At 43.2% G+C, this 20514-nt stretch overlaps 1 long non-coding RNA gene across 1 annotated transcript in view; it reads right to left on the minus strand.

Annotated features, from left to right (window-relative positions):
• Positions 1 to 4371: 4371 nt before the first annotated feature.
• Positions 4372 to 20514, minus strand: part of LOC143643660 (uncharacterized) — a 32441-nt gene continuing 16298 nt past the window's right edge. The window contains exons 2-3 of the long non-coding RNA XR_013156315.1: positions 6669 to 6816; positions 4372 to 4906 (exon numbers count right to left, since the gene is read on the minus strand). This is a non-coding gene — a long non-coding RNA (uncharacterized LOC143643660). The remainder of the gene's footprint in view (positions 4907 to 6668; positions 6817 to 20514) is intronic.

The raw sequence follows: 20514 nt of genomic DNA on the forward strand, positions 1-20514 counted from the left end.
AATGAGTTGCCCAAGGCCGGAGAGCTTGAAAGTGGTGGAAGCAATAATCCAGCGTTGTCTGACTCGCAAGCTCACAAGCTCGTGTTCTCTGCACTACACCACATGCCCTGTGGCTTTATGTGGAAAGGGCCGCCTTACGCTTGTTTATGACACAGACCAGACGCGCTTGGGTCCTCACACCACTATCTCAGAGCAGGCCTGAGCAGCCCGTGGCCCACATGGGGCCCACACGTAGGGTAACTCCTTTTGCACAGCACGTTCCTTTCCTCAGGCAGCCCTGTCAGGCCGGCATTCCAACCCAGGGATACCAGAGATTGTACAGCCAAGATTTAAAGCCGAATGCCCTGCCACTCCCCAGGGATGTCCCCAGAGGTGACCGAAACGTGTCACACTCAGGCTGTGTATGCCGGACTGGGTCACAGATTACTGAGGAGGCAGTTAGGGCCTTCCGGGATGACGTACAATGAAAGAGACATGACGTACCAGATAGGAGAGGTGGAAGGGGTTTGTGTCTATGCAGATGAGAAAGGGACATGGGCGGAGACCCTGGAAGGCAGGCCTGTCAACCCTGCAGCTCCCCCCCCACTACACTCCCCCCCCCCCATGAGCACACTCCTCCCCCTGGCTCTGAGCCCCTCAGGTGGTGCGGCCTCTGCCTGCCAGCTCAGCCTCCCTCCGTCCCCAAGCCCACCAGCACACCCTCAGTGCCCCTATATCACTTTCCTGCCTGGTATTATACAATTTTGCTCAAGCCCAGCGGCTGAGTCCTGAGAGGCCGTGGACTCAAGCAGCACCCCTTGCCATCCCCCCACGCCCACTCCCCCAAACATACACAACATGCCTGAGATTCTGCCTCAGTTTCCTTGCCTGCCACCCTTGTTTTCCAAAGGGATCATTGCCCCATCACGAATCCACCCTGCTTGGCTGACGTTCTGACATCATACCCAGCCCTTGGCTCCCCTTCTCCAGGCTTGGGGGTGGAGGGTGTCAATGTGTGTGCCCCCAAATCTGGCCGTTGGCTGTGGTTCTCCTCAAGGAGCAGAGTTCCCAGAGCTCTGCTGCTGCCACCCAGCTGACGTTGGTGAAGGGCTGAGTTCAGGAGCTCATCGAAGAGGATGGTGGAAGGGGGAGAAGGGGGCCATAAGGCCCCTGAAGTTCAGCCGAGTTTGGGATGGGGTGGTTCTGGGAATAGGAATCCTATAGATCATTATGGGGGTCGATATTCGATATCAGGCAGAGTGGGGGTTCTGGCCACCTGCCCAGCCGGTGAGCGGGGCTGCAGGTGGGATCCTGCCCCCAGGAGCTTGGCAGGTTCAGTGCTTCAGGGGAGTCCCTGGAGTATAGGACTGAGCCCCAAGCCAGAGGGGGCCTCAAGGGCTAGCTAGGTCCCACCGCCTGGCCACAGTGCTGAGCCGGGGCTGGTCAGCAGTGCCAGCCTGCAGAAGGCGGGGCCACTTAGGACAGAAAACAAGACGCCTGAACCCGGGAATGGCCATGTATTCAGTCAAGTTGGCCTCAGAAGAACATGAGTAATTGGTTCCAAAAACTGACCCAGGGTGGCAGTTTCCCAGGAACCCATGTGAGAGGCACGTTGTGGGTGTGACAGATAAGTTGTAATGACACTCAGTCTTGAAGGGATCTGGGGCAGAAAGATAAAAGAAAGAGGAAAAAGTGTCTCGGCTGCAGTTCTAGAGGGATTGGGGAAAGGGGATGGATAAATGGAGGAGAAGGCATTTTTAGGGCAGTGAAACTGTTCTGTGGGATCCTGAAATGGTGGATACCTGGCATTATACATTCGAAAACCCTCTGTAGACTTATATACAAAAAAGTTAACCCTAATGAGGGTGTATGAGGGTAAGTCAGTGGCAGAATTCCCGCCTGCCATGCGGGAGACCCGGGTTTGATTCACAGTCCATGCACTTCCCAAAAAACAAACAAACAAATGAAAACCCAAACAAAAACAAAAAAATTCAACAAATGGTGCTGTAATAAAGGGCTACTCAACTCACCTGGGAAAAGAATGAAATGTGACCCCGGCCATACAGCCTTCAAAGAAAAAAAAGTTAACCTAATGTAAACTAAGGACTTTAGTTACTAAAAATGTATCAACATTGGTTCATTGATTGTAACATGTATGCGGCTAATACAAGACAATAATGGGGAAAACCGTGTGGAAGCGTATATGAGATTCTTTACTTTCTGTGCAATTTTTCTATAAAACTGAAACTGCTCTAAAAATAAAGTTTATTATTTACAATTATCCCTTCCACATAGTGGGGGTTTAGGGGCACAGTGCTTCCGTGATCTGGAAAATCTATGTAAAATTTTTTGGCCCTCTCTTCGTACCAGAGAAGAAGTCTAATTTTTTTCCTTTTCTTTTATGGGGTGTTTACAGTACCTTATTGTGAAATTTGGGTTAAGTATTTGGTCACAGGCTACATGTAAGTCAATGTTAAGTAAGTGATAAAATATGATGATATTATACGATGCTATACAATATTTTATGCATTTCTGAGTTTCTAAACGTTTTCTGTGTCATCTGCTTGCCTTCACATGTCATCTGCAGCTTCTGCAAAACTCCCCGAAACTTTCCATTTGCTTTCTTATGCTGACCCACAATACATCAAAAACATGATGTGGAAGGGGTAACTGGATTTTTAAAGTGTCTGGGCTGGACAGCAGGGCTGGCCCCAGAACATCGTCACACAAGGAGTCCTGAGGTCCACGTGCAAAAACCAGCTCTGCCCTGACATGGCTGAGTGACCTCGGACAAGTCACACTCTGTCTGAGTGAAGCTCCTGAAGGAAACAGATGACCCGCCAAAAGAGGTGGGAAAGAGTTAACAAGTAAGAGCATTGGAGAGAATTTGCTAAAAGGGCTCTGTTCAAGTTAGGGTAAGGGGTAAGGGAGCAACAAGGGGTACTAAAGCACAGGAGACTAGCAGCAACTGTTCCTACCCCCAGGGACAGGAGGAGAGGCTGTTACTGGACCCCAACAAGATCTATAACCCTAAGATAGAGTCATTGGATAGGAGCTGTGGCTTTAGGTGGAAGAATCTACTGGCTGCCAACCTGGGGTCAGCAAGGAGGGAGCAGGGTGATTGATCACCCCCACTTCCTCCTCCAGCCCCCCAGTCTCCTAATGGGCAGTCAGAGACCAAAGAATCCCACATTTGCTGTTGGAAGTTCAGCCTCTTGGGAACAGAAAAGGTGGAGAAAGTTTGATAGTGGGCCTGGAGGGGCAAACAGAATATCTAGTACATCCTCTCTGAAAACATATCCTCATCCCAAACAGGAAGAAACATTCTACCTGTCTAGCTTACCTTCAGGGACGCTGCGCTGGAAGAATAGGAGGCTCAAGCTCCAGGGAAGAGGAACTGGGTGACATTCAAAGCCCCTTTAGCTCTCAAGAGTCTAGGATTCTCAGTAAATAAAATCACCAGGAAGAAAGTCTGTGCAGGGCTCCTTGAACAGAAGAGAGAAGTCTAGGGAAGCTCAGCTGACACAGTCGGGAGAGCGCAGAGTTCAAGTTTGGCTTTGAGTTTCAGTGACTGTCCAAAAGCAGCTCTAACTTGGAACTAGCTTCCTTTGGAGACTGGGATATATTGAAAAGACATAGTTCAACGTCCCACATTCAAATCCAGATTTTGTGACACTAAGCAAGCTATTTAATTCTTCTGAGCCTTCATATCCTGAACTGTAGCATGGAAAAATGGAACTAAATCCCCACAGTCTTGTTATAAGGATTAAATATAATGAGACCAGGAATCACAATGCCTGGAGTATAATAGGTGCCCATTAAATATGAGTTTATCCTCTTTTCTTAGAGTCACAAGACATGGAAGAAAATGGCACAGAGTTAACATTAAAGGGATGAAGATAAAAGTGAAAAGGCAAGTGAGTTTGCATGTCCCAGGAGGTGGGTTGCCTATAAAACCAATACTGCTAAAGGAGGACAGGGGCAGGTAGGCAAGAACCTAAGAAATTTGGGAGCAATTGAGATGAAATGTTCATGCTGCATATATGTTGCCACAATTGAAAAGTGAGAAACTAAAGAGACAATAACAACTAAATGCCTTGCATGATCCTGGACTGGATCTAATAATGGAAGAGGAAATACCCAAAATGATACTATTGAGACATATGAAAAAATTGGAACATAATGCAAGCTTGATATCAGTGTTAAATTTTCTGAACTTGATAACTGTACTTAAAGTGGTTATCTGAGTGAATATCTTTGCTTCTTTGTTCTTAGGAAAAGCACATGAAAGTATTACGTGTTTAGGGAAAATGATATATACAACCTACTCTCAAACATTTAGAAAATAGACAAATTTGGGTATGTAGCTATGGGTGTCTATTGAAGTTGTCTGTCTAGATTTTATTTTATTTTTGCAACAGTCCTATAAGTTTGAAATTATTTCAAAATAAAAAAGTTTGTTAAAAAAGAAAGTAAAAAGAGAAGAATCTCAGTTATACTTTAAGACAAGTAACATGAGATTATAGAGTGACCTGATGTGAATGTCCAGAGATGACTCACACCTGGGGCAGAACAGGGCGCTGTGTTCCAAAGCACATATCCGCCCAGACCCAGGTCCCTGAGGCAGCTGGTTCGTCCTGTCTCAGTGAGCTCACACGTCGTTTCAAAGGGCATGCAATGGCTTCCAGGGGCCCTGGCAGTTTGGTTGGTCATGCAGGGTCAACTGTGAGCCTGTGCTCTCCTCTGAGGGAGAGGCTGCTCCTCACTGAATGAGGGAGATGAACTGGATACTGAGGAAAGAGCTCCGGACACAGAGCCAGTCGCTTTCAATTCAATTCCAGCTCTGCCACTTGTTGCAAGTTCTCCTTGAGTTTCCTTCTCTCATCTGCAGGTTGGGGGTGATGATAATTCCCACTTCACAGAGTTTCTATAAGAACAGAGAAAAGACACAGGACTTGGAAAAATATAAGCCAAAGGGTACGGTGTGATCAAGCAGTAATGCCACCTGCTACTTGCCGCTGCCTAGCACTGGTCAGGAAGTGTGCGGGTGCGGCTCATAGAAAAGCCACAGTGGAGGACAGGACTCTTTCCATCCAAGACAGAAGAAGAGCTAATCCGTCCCAACCCTAGAGCAGGAGAGCATATGCGATTGGGATTGAGAACAATGATGCCTATTTTAATTCATAAACTGCCAGAATGCAATATACCTGAAACGGAACGGCTTTTAAAAGGGGGGAATTTATTAAGTTGCAAGTTTACAATTCTAAGGCCGTGAAAATGTCCGATATTAAAGCAAGTCTATAAAAATGTCCAAATTAAGGCACCGACAAGAGGTTACTTTGTTTCTTTGTTCTTAGGAAAACCACATGAAAGTATTAAGTGTTCAAGGCCAATGAAGTGCAGGGTTTCTTTCTCAGCTGGGAGGGCACATGGCAATGTCAGCTAGTTTTTTCTCCCAGTTTCTTTTTCGTGAAGCTCCCTGGGGGACATTTTCTTTATGCATCTCCAATGGTCTATAGCTGCGTGGGCTCTGTTGGTTCTGGTTGCTCTGTTGGTTCTGGTGACTCTGAGCTTTTTCCAAAATGGTTCCCTCTTAAAGGGCTCCACCAGCAACCCCACCTTGAATGGGTGGCAACACATCTCCATGGAAACCATCTAATCAAAAGTTACCACCCACAATTGGATGAGTCATATCTCCATGGAAACAATAAAAAAGATTCTACCCGGCAATATGGAATGAGGCTTAAAGGACATGGCTTTTCTGGGCTACATAGTAGCTTCAAACTGGCACAACACCCAAGCCCCAAACCTCTAAGTGCTAGGGTCATGGAGAGGGACGTCATCTGGGGGTTTGGGGTGCCCAGTGGGGCAGACTGGTTAAACAGAAGCTACGTCCACGGTAACTAATACACCAAGACTGTCCTCAGAGCAAGCTCGTAGACACTGCAGATGCTGAGAATTCCCTGCAGAAACCTGAAAGAGCATCCCAGTGAAATTCAAACCATGAGATCAAAGGCTGGATCTCCTGGAAAGAGAGGAATCCTGCCCACACCAGGACAGAGATCACTCTATCCCCCTGCAACTCACAGTTCATCCCCCTTCCCCCACATGGTATACTAGAATGCAATGGAAACTGTAATACTCTTATTCCAGAGCATGGAATCAGTCATTCCCAGGAAATCCTTCTGCTATCAAGAACTCTCTGGGTCTTGTTAATGAGATGAACCAACTTGGGTAGACCCTAACCATAGCTTTAAGATCCTGGTTCCCAGAATTGGTGAAACAAAGAAGCTGCCCCACTTCCTATTCTTTGAAAAACTGATATCTTAGGCAGACTTGCTCCGCTCTGAGACATCAGCTCCCAGCACAATTCTTGGTACCTTGTCAGTACTCGGTAGATGGTCATGCCATCACTCTTCCAGGCCCAGGATGACTGATACTGTCTGCCTAATATTTACACCAAACCCACTGGAGAAGGACTCCTGCTGGCCAAAGCTGGACCTAATGTCCAGAGAGTGCCAAAGCCCCAGGCTCCGATTGCATCTTAAAGAAGAAGAGACGAAGCTCCCTGAGTCCCAGAACTGAGTCATGTGGTAGAGGGAAAGGGAGGCAGGGCCTTCTGCTGCCTGTGAACCCCTCTCCAGCAGCCAGGCCCCCACCCCCCAGCCCACCCCTCCCATTTCACTGACCTGGGCCAGGTTGACAAGGGCAGCTTCTCTTGTAGTTACTGAGCATCACTGCTGCTCCAGGCCCCGTGCTGGACTCTGGGGATAAGAAAAGGCCCAAGACACGACAGTCCTTGCCTCACAATGGCTATTCAGGGAGCCATAAGCAGGTCTGTATAGGGACAGAAGGCACAGAGCTGGGTAGTGACGGGCCTGGAATGTCAAGGGACCTGTCTTCGTCCTGCATCCGGGAGCCATGGAGGTCCTCTAAGCATGAAAGTGATGGGCTCAGGCGTGGCCATGCTGAGAAAGGGGCTGGGTGGCAGCCTTCTCCCTGAACCCACAATGCCTGTGCTCAGCAGCACACTAACCACCAGGGCAGTGCCGGGGAGAGGCACACGGTGCCCTCAGGGCAGTGCCGGGGGAGGGGGGCAACACAGTGCCCTCAGGGCAGTACCAGGGGGGGGGGGGACAACACAATGCCCTCAGGGCAGTTCTGGGGGGCAACACAGTGCCCTCAGGGCAGTGCCGGGGATGCAACACGGTGCCCTCAGGGCAGTGCCGGGGGGCAACACAGTGCCCTCTGACCCACAGAGTCCAGGTGCCTGGCTGGTTTGTCTTCCTTTCTTGTTCATATTACCCCACTGACTCCTTCTTCTTCTTTGCAGCATGGCAAAGAGATTTAAGTGGCCTTGTTGGACCTTCACATATCATAATGTAACACAAATGTTAGAGCACCAGCCTTGAGGACAGGCAGATTGGGTCCTAATCCTCCATTTCCTTTTTGTTCTGACCTTGAACGGGTCATTACCCCTCTCTGAGGGGTTCCATCTCTGTAAAATGCATTGCTTGTTGCTAAGAGGGTGCAATGTGACCCTGACCAACGGTGCAGGCTGGCACCTCTGCAGTTGGAAGCCCAACTAGACCCAGCCCAGCAAGAAAATAATTCCCTAACCGGGAGAATTCTAGGGATCACCAGCATTCTTCAGACCATATCAGGCAGCATCCCGACCCCCCTGATGTCCCTGGGGTGGGAGGGGCTGGAACTTCGCGCCAAGCTCTGAGCTCATGGGACTATTAATAGTCCATGGCAGGGGACTGCAGGTCACTGTCCAAGGGACCTCATGGCCTTTCCCCTCTGCTCTAGGCTACACTGCTCTTTAGAACTACTTAGAAAGAGTTATGTTATTTGGGAAAGGAAGTCTTGGGGAGGGAGGGGGATGGAATCTTTCCCAAACTATTTGTTTCCCAATTTAATGTCTGAACATTTCAGCCCTCTGTTTCTAGCACCAGGTGATGGTGACAAGACAAAAGCCTTGCTTTGCTCTTTCTTTAGGTACACAAGTTGTTCTTTAAAGTAATTGTCTATAAACAGGAGTTTGCGCTTGTAAAGCACTTTGGCATTTTCTCATTTAATCCTTATCCCGAGGTAAGGGCTATTTTTATCCCCATTTTGCAGATAAGAAAAGTGAGGCTGTAAGAGTTAGTGTGATTTGGCCAGAGTTGCAGGACGAACCAGAAAAGCCAGGATCAAACGCAGGATCTCTATCTCCAAGTCCTGCATTCTTTCCTCACCTACCTCTCATTTTCCCACCACACTTTCCCTACTTCCTAAGGCACTCCTTCTAACAGCTTTTCAGAACAGCACAGGAGTTAGACAGGCTTGAGTTTGTTTCTGGGACTCCATAGTACTGGAACAGAATTCCAGAAGTTGGAAAGATCGACTGCATTTCCCACAAGGAGGGAATCCTTCCACAATATTCCCAACAGATGGTCATCTTGTTTCCCACAAGAAGGCTGCAGAACCAACATGAACAGCCCTGTGGAGGAGTATATCATTTTGATTGCCTTCACCTATATAAAGCTGAAGTCCTGACTTCACTGGCCTAAACCATAAAGAAAATTCATCTTATGTAATAAGGATTCCAGGGCTGGTTAATTCAGACAATGATGCCATCAAGGGCCCAGGGTTTTTCTAGCTGTCACTTAGGGGTCAGTGTAGCTCCCCACATGGGTGCAAGATGGCTGCCTCAACTCCAGGCATCACAGGCAATATCCCATGTTTCTTCAACAATATCCTATGTTTCCTTCTTTCTCTCATCTTCCTTCTTTTCCTTCTTCTTCTGAGTAGATAAACCTTTCTTGGAAGCCTTTAGTAGACTCTTGTCATGTCTCCTTGGCCAGAACGGTGTCTCATGCTTACCTCTAAACAAATCATGGGCAAAGAAACTCCTATGTTTATATTAAATTCCCAAAAAATATAATTCAGAAATTGAAATGTCTCTCCTCCCTCAGTTAGAGACTACTGCCAGGGAGAAACCACAGTCAGGGAAAAGGGTGTGAGATGCTTCTTGACACTAAATTTTCATCACCATTAGTGAGCTGTTGCTGGAATCCAGCACTTCCTCCACTTTGAATGTCAGAACTTTGTTACCACTAGCCTTCCGGTACCTCAAGATTTTCTGAACTGCTTCAGAATAATCAGAGGAACATGGCCAAAGATGCCACAGATGAAAATGAAAGATGTTGGTTGACCAAATTACTCAGAAGTGTATACTTATGGACATGCTATGTGACCCAGGATTTCACTGGCTCCACTATGAACCCCTGCTCCTCTTCCTTGTCCCCACTGGCTGCTTGATATTGCTATGGTGTACCCTGCTCAAAGTCCATCTCCATCTCTGCATTCAGAATGTTTTATGCCCTAAAAAAAAAAATAATAAATCAGACGTATGGAAGTTGAGAGGGGGCTGGAAGGAGGGCAATGAAGTAAGCCGGATGCTAGAAGCCCAGATTGCCTTTGGCTCAGTCCAGATTTGAGGGAAACCTGGAATTGTTGCGATTTCAACATAGCAGCTGGTCCAGGCAAAACCTGCCAGAAGTGCTGAGAGGCCAGATCTGGATAGCAGTGATAGCTGGGGCCTGCTGAGAAGCAAGGAGAAACTATTTATCTGACATTTTTTCAACCCCAACCAAATTTTCTTTGGCTCAAGATGCAGTTGGGACCGGTTTTCATTTGCATGGAGCTCATTGAGAACCGGCGCCTCTGACGGTGGAGACTTCTTAGAAAGACTTCCATTCCCCTGCCTCATTTCCACGTGTGTCTTTCTCATGATTCAGAAATAATTATTCACCCGGGAAGTCTAACCCCTGGGTCTTGTTTGTGCTTGGATCGTGCCAGAGCCTCATGTATACGTTGTCTCTGATTCTGTTCCACACGCAGCCTGTGCAGGCCTGGGCATCGGCAAAGGTGGCCACCAAGGAACATTTGCCCCTCCTTCCAGATTGGCAGACTTTACCTAATTGATCCCATGACAACTGCTGTAGCACATTTTAATACATTTCACTCTTTCAAGCTGTGGCAGCAAATTAGAGCACAAATCTTCTTAACAGCTGCTTCTAGAAAGGCTATCTGGAATCTCAGCATCCTTGGGTCTTTGGTGCCAACAAAGAAAAATTTGTCCACTTATTATTATGTGTTGGAGGAGTTTCAAGACAGTCCTGTCTGGACTAAGATGCCACCATTTAAAAAATGATATTATTAAAGAGACTCTGTACTTTTCAAATAGGTAGCATTTGGGGTGTCTAGTAATAGAACAGTGAGATGTTTTGTGAGAAAATAAACCAGAATGTATCCACTTAGATGAACACTATCTGCTCCCAAGCTATTGCCTTATTCCAATGATACTGTCGGGAACTCCTTAAGAGGCTGTTACATGTCTTTGGTTTCTTCTTCTTTCACTGGAAGTGAATAAGGCTAAGCACAAGGATGGTCTTTGCTGCACTGCTGTCGTAACCAAAGATTAGAAGCAATTTAAATGTTCATCTTCAATAGGGGAATGGCAAAATTAATTATAATACATCCAGTCGGTGGAATACCATATAATCATTTTAAAAGAATGAGGTAGCTCTACAAGTGTAGCTATGGACAAATCTCCAAGAAAAATAGTTATACTCTGGAAATATACAAGATCCTGGTCACACTGGCTGTCTGTGGGGAGGAAAACTAGTTGCAGAGAGACAAGGGAAGGAAGAAGAACATTTGATTTTCATCAGTTGCCCTTTTGTATCTTTTGAATTTTGTACCCTGTGTACAAAATGTACCCCTACACACACTGAGACAGTTTTTCAAAAAGTGCTTTCAGAGTCTAGTCTGAAAAAAAGTTGATTGAACTAGCCACATAATTCAAATAATTATATTCATAAGAGCTATCATTTACTGAGCAATTACTCTATACCAGCCTGTGTTAAGGCTTCTACGTATGTCATCTTATTTTCTTGTAAAAAAAAATCCTCCGACGTAGATTTTACCATCTCCATTTTAGACACAAGGACACTGTGACTCAAAGAGTTTAAGACAGTTCCTTGAGGTTGCACAGCTCCCTCAAACCTGAACTGGGATTCAAACCCAGATTGGGCTCATTTTTTCCGCTGGCCCCATCCTCCTACAGAGACTGCATTTTCCTCGTCACTATATCCCCGGGGCCCCACACGGTGCTTGGCACAAGAGGTGCCCATACGTGCTGAATGAATGATAAACAGGAAGGAAAACAATGAGAGCAAGAGTTCAGTAACTCCCTAAAAGGAATTTTACACATGTTCAAGCATTTCAGAATTGCAGGGTAGCATCCCACTGAGACTACTTGGCAGACAACTACTTTAATTTGGATGACCACATTCTGATATGTTTGCTTAAAAAAAAAATTAGTCACATTGTTTTTTGTCACACCTCACAAAGCCTCCTTACTTCAAAATGCTTTTCTGATCTCCTTCATAAGAAGGAGAACCAGAGAATGTAGCTTTCATGAGGCTACCTTCAAAAAGAGCTGTTTTGCAGATGGAATCCTATGAATAAATAAGTATTTCTCTTTTGTTTGATCTTCTGTTTTTCTTCATGAGTTTTTTGGGACAATCCAACAAGGTTGGCCTTTCCTTTCAGGGTGAATTTGGAATCCAAACAGTTAAGCCTCCAGCCAATTTGGCTTCCTTGCTGCCTCCCAGCCAAGGAGATGAATGGAATGTTCATGAGGTCACTTGGCAGGCAGCCACATTCCTATGGGAACGTTAGGGCAGTGAGAGCTTTGGGACATTAAGAAGCAAAAGTGTGGGAGTTGTGGGGCAAACTGCAAAGGATCCAAAGTCCCAGAGAAGTGCACGGAGCCTCTCTGGTGCAAGGATGCTTTGCAGAGCACCAGCTGAGTCTCTGACCTTGCTCAAATTGATGGTAGAGACAGGAATCGGTGCTGTGCTGCTCTTTCCTGCACTTCCCCAGCCCTTGAGTTATACACGCTACTTCCAGATTCACAGCAGATGGGAGTTCATTAAAAGGATCTCATTGAGCTCACCTCCTTCAGCTGATCTTTACACGCTCATCTTTCTATCATCGTCAAGAAAATTACTTTAGAAGAAATTTACCTAGCTCCTTCTTCCTTTCACCTTCTCCATCCCAGCAGCTTTCTCTGTCCTTCACCCATGAAAAAAAAAAGACTCAAACCCAATAGTATTTTAATTTTCCTCAAGTATTTCCCTTGTAGCATGAAAATGACTCTAGAGACCAGGTGCGTTCACTTAAAGTCTGCATTAAAATCCACCCCCCAGCTTTTAGAAAAGGCTACATCCAGTCTGTGCTAGCAGTGAAAGTTGGATTTTCAGTTTAAAAATCAGAAAATTTCATCTTCACATTTCCCCCAAAGAGCACTTCATGGTTTTCTGTCACCACACTGAAAGCGAAGCGTGAGACTAGAGCTGTCCAAGCAGAAATCTCTGGGTCTACCACAAACATCTCTTGGGCCAGTCATGCTAAGAAAACTGCCCCCTCTGATGAAGGAGCCCCGTGTTCTGATTTACCTTCCCACTAGGTGGCAATGGTACATGGGAGTTGGAAGCATTTTGGCCATTAAAAAAAAAACTGTTTTATCCAAGGTTTTGAGCACCAATAGCGAGGATGTGCAGGAGTTGGAGCATTTAGAGATAGCTTGTTTTTCTCTCTCTGTTTCACCTCATCCCCAGTGTTTGCAAAATGACACATTTCCATTCCATCTCCAAAAGCTAAGAGATAAACCAGTAAATTAATTAGTGAGCATCCAGTCAGTTAGGCTTGGTTAGTGAGACCCAGCGTAATTAAAGCCCTAGAAGGCAAAACTAGTAGACCGTCCTGGACAAGCATCCTGGTTTTGTTGGCACCACAGGGAACCAAATGCCTAGAAGCCTGAAAAGAACAAGGTGAATAAAATGGCATGGGGATGACATTTCTGAGCTATGGAGACTAAATCATCTGTCCAGCCCATAATCCACTTTCCTGGGCAGCTGTATTCCTTTGGCCACAAAAGGCCAGCAATATCTGGATATACACACCCCCTTGCCACCCCTGGCCATAGCTGATTGATCATACATAAGTGGGCACCTGACCCAAGCCAGATCAATGGAATTTTCTGTCCCAGAAATTTGGAATTGAAATCCGAGATGCTAGTTGTCCCGGACAGTCACTTGAACTAAAGAGCGTAATCTGACAGCAGTGCCATAGCTATCTTCTGTTCTGTGGATACAGAAGCCAGAAATCCCCTCTGCAGAGAGAGAGGGAGCGGAATAAACCCTCCAGGTGAGCAGAAGCAGAGCAAGAGACCCAGTGGGGCCAGGCAGAGCTTGAAAGCTCCGAACCCTGGCTCCTGAGGGCATCCAAGCTCAGGCCCGGTCACAGGAACTGCCCTAGGGTTCTGCAATACCCCTTAATCCTTATAATAAATTCCCCTTCATGTGTGCATTTGTAATTAAGCTAATATGAGTGGGTTTCTGTTACTTGTAACAAAAAGAAATATTGACCAAGTTGGAAACATAAGGAAAGTCCACATGCCAAGATGGGAGCATATAGAGTTCAGGCATGGTTTGTAAAGCAAAGTTGTCTACCTGGGTGCAAGGATGGAGCCACACCTGCCCTCACCTACTCTGGAGTGCCCTCCTTCACACACCTTGAAGGGCTTGTTGTTTCTTTCTTACACGTCAGTCCTGCACACACACACACACAACACTCACACACATGCACATAAACATTTCCCTTAGCAAGATTTCAAACAATAAAAAAGTACATAGAATAAAAACAGAAAGTCCATCATCATACATAGTCCCTACCCCCAAGATGACCCTCGCTAATGTCATATTTTCCCCAATCTGAGGTGCCATCAATTATAAAACATGTCCCAGTTTCAGAGGTGTTAAATTATGAAACGAGGGACAGGAGTTTGTTAGATATCCTTCCAAATATGTTTTTATGCATTATGCATGTCCATAAGTGTTTTGTTTGGTTGTTAGTTTTTTATAATTAATGGATTCATTCTAAGCCCACTGCTCTGCAATTGCCTTCTTCGCAACATTCCTTGCAACATTTCCCTTTTCAGTAGAAGATTTTATCCTGTCCATCACTGTTTCCCACAGTGCTTGGCACATAGTATGATTCAACAAAAAGAAAGGGTCAATTAATGAATGACCAGTCTCCCTCATTCTTTTAATGCCTGTCGAGTCCCCAATAGTATTTATTTAACCTTTTTTCCATTAATGCACATTTTGGTTGTTCTCCACCCCACCCCCGCTTTTTTTAACTTTACAAATGCTACTGGGTGAACATCCTAGCTCTCTTATCTTTATACAACATAAATAGTTATCATCCTTGGGTGCTCATTGTATTGCAGGTGCAAATCAAAGTATTTTCACTTATAATCATTAACTTCTTTAATCTTCACAAAAGCCACCTGAGGTGGGTGCTATTCTTATCCCCATTTTTCAGGTGATTAATCTGAGACAAAAAGAAGTGAAATGACTTGCCCACGGCAAGCAGAGAATAGGAAAACAGCAAGGATTTAGACCCAGGCACCCTCGCTCAAAAGGCCAGGCTCATAACGTCAGGCTCCTTTGTTTGGGTGAATATCTTGAAGTTGGAGCATGTATTGGAGGGAAAGCACATTTCACTCCAAAACTGCTGCATCATTTTGATACATCCTATCAGTGTCTGAGAGAACCTCCTGGCCAATACCCTTGCTGAGAATGAGTTTTTAAATGCTGGCAAACATTTTGTCAGCATTTAAAAATATAGGTGAAAAATAATAGTTCATTGTTTATTTAATTTGCATGTCCTGGCTTCCTGGGACATCGAGCATCTTTCCATTAACGACTGGTCATTCGTATACTTCCTATGACTTGCCTGCTCATTTGCTTCCCCTGTTTTTCTGCTGGATTGTTCGTCTTTTAATTATTGACTTTTAAGAACAGTGACTGTAGGGTGGACGGGTAGGTCAGTGGTAGAAAGCTCGCCTTTCATGTGGGAGACCCAGGTTCGATTCCCGGACTATGCATCCACACCCCCCCCCCAAAAAAAAAGAATACTGGGTGTTATTATAAATATGCCAAATATTTTCAGCTAGGCTGTTTCTTTAATCTGATGTATTTTCGTCATTCAAAAGTTTTAAAATTTTGTTATAATCAAATTCATCTGCTTTTGTCTTACATATGGTTTCTGGGTTTTGTGTCCTGCTTAGGAAAGCTTTCTCTACCCACAATAATAAAATATTCTATTTTTTTCTACTAATATTTTATTTTTATGCTTAACTCTTTATTCCATCTGGAACTTATTTTGGAATATAATTTGGGCTCTAATTTTTTTTAACAGAGACCCAATGTTCGCATCACTATTCTTTGATGTGCTATGTTTACTGTATATTAAATTTCCACAAATACAAGGGTCTGTTTTAGACTTTCTACTATGTTCCATTTTCTGGATCATCTTTTCTTGTGTCATGACATGTTTGTAAGGCATCTAGGCACAGCAGGCCCATAATTAATGTCAATTATCTCCCTCTTCTCTTTTTATCGTTCCTATATATATCATTTTCCCTTCCAAAGTTTCAAGTGATAGAATCATGACCATATTGTTGTTTTTAAGCTATTTGAAATCTCATCATTTCTCTTCTTTTTTAGAGTTTCCTCTAAAAAAGCTATTTGAAATCTCTCCCCCTAAATTCTAGGGTACATATCTGGCTACTCTCATCTCTAATGAGATGATGTGGTCACTTTCTTTATATCTTCTTTCCAGTCCTATTTAATCAGTTGATCTTTCCTTACTGGCCAGAAAAATAATCAGATTGAATTCCTTCAGACCACTTGCTGGGGTTTCTGGAGATGAAATCATTTACAAAGTTGCTTGCTAGCCAAACTGCAGATAGCTGAATCTGGGGCTTGGGGAAGTCCAGTGAGGGGAGTCTCTGCCTTCACCTCATGTGGTATCTGTGCCCCTTCTGTTGGGTGGAACAGAATGACATCATCTAATGTCTCCCCACAGTCATGTGGCCTGTCACAGAATCCCACAGGCATGCTCACCTCCCTTGGCGCGTACAGTCTCACTCAGGTGACCCACAGTACATCTCCACCCCTCTTCATCAGGCTATCCCTTTGAGCAAAGGTGACCCAGCTCTTCTGTCACCATAGTCCAGACCAGTTCCATTCTCCACAGTGTCAATGACACCTTAACATACTTCTCAAGTAATGAATAATAATCTCAGATTAGGTTTGCAAGTAACTCATATTCTACATGTTGGTGTTTTAATATCTGGGGCCATAGTATTGGAACCAGCCCCTGTCCCTGCCATTGGGCAGGGTACAGCACGGCCCTGGAAGCTAGCCAGCCTGCTGTGTCTGAATCCCAGACCCATCACCTCCCAACTGTGCCAACTCGAGTCTATCTGGGCCTCAGTTTCCCTATTTGTAAAAAGGAGAAGGTGATGGGAATATAGCTATCTAATAGGATTGTTGTAAATAAATTAAATTACATAGAGCAGTGCCCATATAAATTAATTAAGTTACATAGAATAGTGCCCAAAACATGATAAAGCACTATTGGCTAAAATAAATTAAAATGATCCATTGGGCCTTTCCTATATTTTCATTAATCATCCTATTATCATTCCTTCCCCCTTCTTTCATATACAAGTGAAAATATTCCTTAAACTAAACTCAGAGTATGTGCTTTTCCCCATCTTCTGTAGATGCCCCACAGATTTATATGAAATTGATAATCTCATAAAAATAATGGTAGTAGAAGTAATGATAATAATAATGATAATAATAACAATAATAAGAAAGAAATTTGCAAGGCCTTTCTAAGAAAACCTTTAAACTCTCCTGAAGGATACAGGGTTTTTTTTTTTTACCTGAGTGAAAAGAAAAACCACATTCATGGATAGGAAAACTCAATATAATAAAGACATCAATTATTCCTGAGTTCATTTGTAAATTCACTCAATAAAAATACCAGTGATTTTTTTTCAGAACTTGGCAAAGTAATTCTAAAGGAAAACAAAAGCCAAAATATCCAGGAAACTCTAAAAAAGAAGAGAAATGATGAGAGAACTAAACTTACCAGATTAAAAATTTTTGTTTAAAGCTTCGGTAATTAAAACACTATGAGCTTGGGACATGAACTCACAGACTAGACCAATGGAACAGAATAAGTAAAAAGCCTTTAATATATGATAAAAGCATCATCTCAAATCAGTGGTGAGAGATGGACTATTCGAGTAGTTGTGTTGGGACAATGAGAGAACCATCTCGAAAACACATACAGTTGGATCCATCTACCACATTGTATACTAGTGTCAATTCCAAGTGGAGCAAAGCTTGAAATGTAAAATAATCATGAGGTAATAGAAAAAAATACAGGAGAATTTTCTTTATGACCTTGGAATGGGGATGATATTTCTAATTGAAATATAAAAAGTCACAAATAAAGATTGTTAAATTTGACTACATTAAAAAAAAAGAACTTCTTCAAGGCAAAAAGAACTACCATAATCAAACTTAAATTTAGCTTATCAGATAATCAAAGTATTGAAAGATAAATGACAGATCAGGAAAATATTTCCTGTGTGCCATATGTGAGCACAGGGATAATCTCCTTAAAATATAAAAGGCTTAGACCGAGACAAGGAAAAGAGCAAAATTCCAATAGAAAAACTGAGCAGGGGATGGGGAAAGTTTACAGATGAGAAAATATATAAACAGCTCATAAAAGTATGAGATTATGCTCATTCATAATAAGAGGAAGATGCAAATTAAAACTATACTTAGATAGTATTTCTCACTCATCAGACTGGCAAAAATCCAGAAGATTTTGGAACGGTGTGCTGCTGCTGCTGTGAGGAAACATGTCTTTCATTCATTGCTAATAAGAGTTTTAATTGATATGACCCCTATGGAGGACAAGGTGGCAATGATTATCAAATTTCAAATCAATAAAATCTTTGATTCAGAAATTTTCTGTAATTTATCTTATACTTGGGCACATTCAAAATGACTTACACACAGGGTTGTTCATTGCAGTGTTGCTTGCAATAGCAAAAAATAGAATGTCTATCAATAGAATAAGGACTAACTAAATTGTGGTTATTTATACATGGAAAACTGTGCAGGTGTAAAAACACATGAAAGGCAAGCCATGGTGGCTCAGCAGAAAGAGTTCTCACCTGCCATGCCAGAGAGCCGGGTTCAATTCCCAGTGCCTGCCCATGCAAAAACAAAAATGCATGAAAAAGCTTTTTATGGATTAATGGGAAAAGATTACCAAGATATATTGTTAGGAAAAGCAAGATGAAGAAAAATTTTTATCATATGTTATCCCTAGTGTAACAAGTAGAGAGGAAAGAGAATAATTGTGAGCACTGGCTTACATATGCATACAAATTCAATGAAAGGATTATTAAGAAACTAATAACAGTGGTCACTATGGTGGGAAATTAGCAAATATAGAACTGAGGTGGGAGAGAGATCATTTTAGAATTTCTGATATTTGACCTTTGGGAATGTATTACATATTCAAAAAATCAAACAGAAGATTCTATTTTAAAATGGTAATTGGATAAATTTTATTATAAATGAAGCCATATTATCCTTTTATCAACAAGAAAACTGAAAGGCAATTAGAAACTCCGGGAAGTTAAAAAAAATCCATTTATCTTTGATGCTTGGGACAGTATTATTCAGGACCATTCCATCTATTCTCTGAGTCCCAGATTCTTGTATAAAGTCAGGTCAGTGAGTGCCAATTTAAATTCAGTCCAACCTATTACACCCGTGATGAAGCAAAGATCAATGGCATACAAAGGAGAGACACCATAATTGAAAAAAAAATCACTATTTGGCCCAACCAATTTGTCTCTCTGTAAAATTGCTAAACTAATTATTAAAATTAAAACTAAGCCTGACCATTAAAAAAAAATGTTCCTTAAAACTCCCACACTTGGGCGGGACACGGTGGCTCAGCAGGTAAGAACGCGCTTGCCTGCCATGCCGGAGGACCCGGGTTCGATTCCTGATGCCTGCCCATGTAAAAAAAAAAAAAAAGAAAGAAAAACTCCCACACTTCTCCATCTGACATATACTAACCTAAGACACAACTTTTACCAGCCCCACCAGGCTCTGGGAAGACAAGGGTGACTCAAAAAGTCAATGGAACAACATACCTATCTTATAAATAGCTCCCTGGCCAAGACCAGTATTGTTTGGCTTCTTTTTTGCAGTCAGACAGTGATATGCTGTGTGCCAGAGAGTTCCACCTCCTTTTCTTTAGACTTCTCTAGAAGTCTGTATCCAGAGTTTCTACCTGACCCGGATGGCCTCTGTGAGTTCCATATGTCCAGTGGAAGCCACAGTTTATGGATACATTTACATGATTATGGCATTTCATCATAGAATAGACTCAAGAGCAGGGTAAGGCAAACTACAGGTCATGAGCCAAATCTGGTTCACTAATATAATTTAATTGGAATGCGGCCGCACCCATTCATTTACGTATTGTTTATGGGTGCTTTTGTGCTGCAACAGCAAAGTTGAGTAGTTATTAATGTTTACTATCTGACCCTTTGCAGAAAAAAAAGATTGCTGAACCCTGCTTAAGAGTGTCCAGGCCTGGCATCCATCTGATTCCCACTGACAAAATCAGACAGACATGATGGCACATGTAATCTGAATCATCACCACTAAAAATCCCACTCTGGCTTTAGCCTAACAGCACACTCCTGCCTCAAAATAACAATAAGATCAGAAACAAGATGTTCATTCAAAGAAGCTGTAATAATCTTGCTCTTACTCTTCTTTCTTACAAGAATCCAACATGTTCTACACGTCTAGGGGTGATGGTCTGGTTTAATGGAGAGATCAAGGACTTCCAATTAAAATCAGCTCTCCTACATCATGGGTGTGTGGAACTCTCTGATTGAGTCATTTCGCTTCCCTGGGCTTCAGTTCTCATCTCTGATGGGAGCAAGAGACTACTACTACAAGACTCACAGGGAGGATCAATGGGTAACACATTATCGTGCCCCGCACATCGTCAGCCCTCAATACCTGGTGATTATCCATTTTACTATCCTGTCTTCATCTATCTGGATCCCATTTTCCTTGCTTTTTCCATTCTCTGGTCCCATTATCCAACTGCCATTTCTTTTAATTATTGATAACGTCTTTGTTAATACCCTCTTATCTGTTTTTAGGCACAAATTTTTTTTTTTTTTTTATTAATTAAAAAAAAGAATTAACAAAACAATTAGAAATCATTTCAATGTACATGTACAATCAGTAATTCTTAATAACATCACATAGTTGCATATTCATCATTTCTTAGTACATTTGCATCGATTTAGAAAAAGAAATAAAAAGACAACAGAATAAGAATTAAAACAATAATAGAAAGAAAAAAAAAACAAAAAAAACAAAAACAAAAAACCTATACCTCACATGCAGCTTCATTCAGTGTTTTAACATAATTGCATTACAATTGGGTAGTATTGTGCTGTCCATTTCTGAGTTTTTATATCCAGTCCCGTTGTACAGT

Source organism: Tamandua tetradactyla, chromosome 8 (genome assembly GCF_023851605.1).
Source record: "Tamandua tetradactyla isolate mTamTet1 chromosome 8, mTamTet1.pri, whole genome shotgun sequence".
Taxonomy (NCBI): Eukaryota; Metazoa; Chordata; class Mammalia; order Pilosa; family Myrmecophagidae; genus Tamandua; species Tamandua tetradactyla.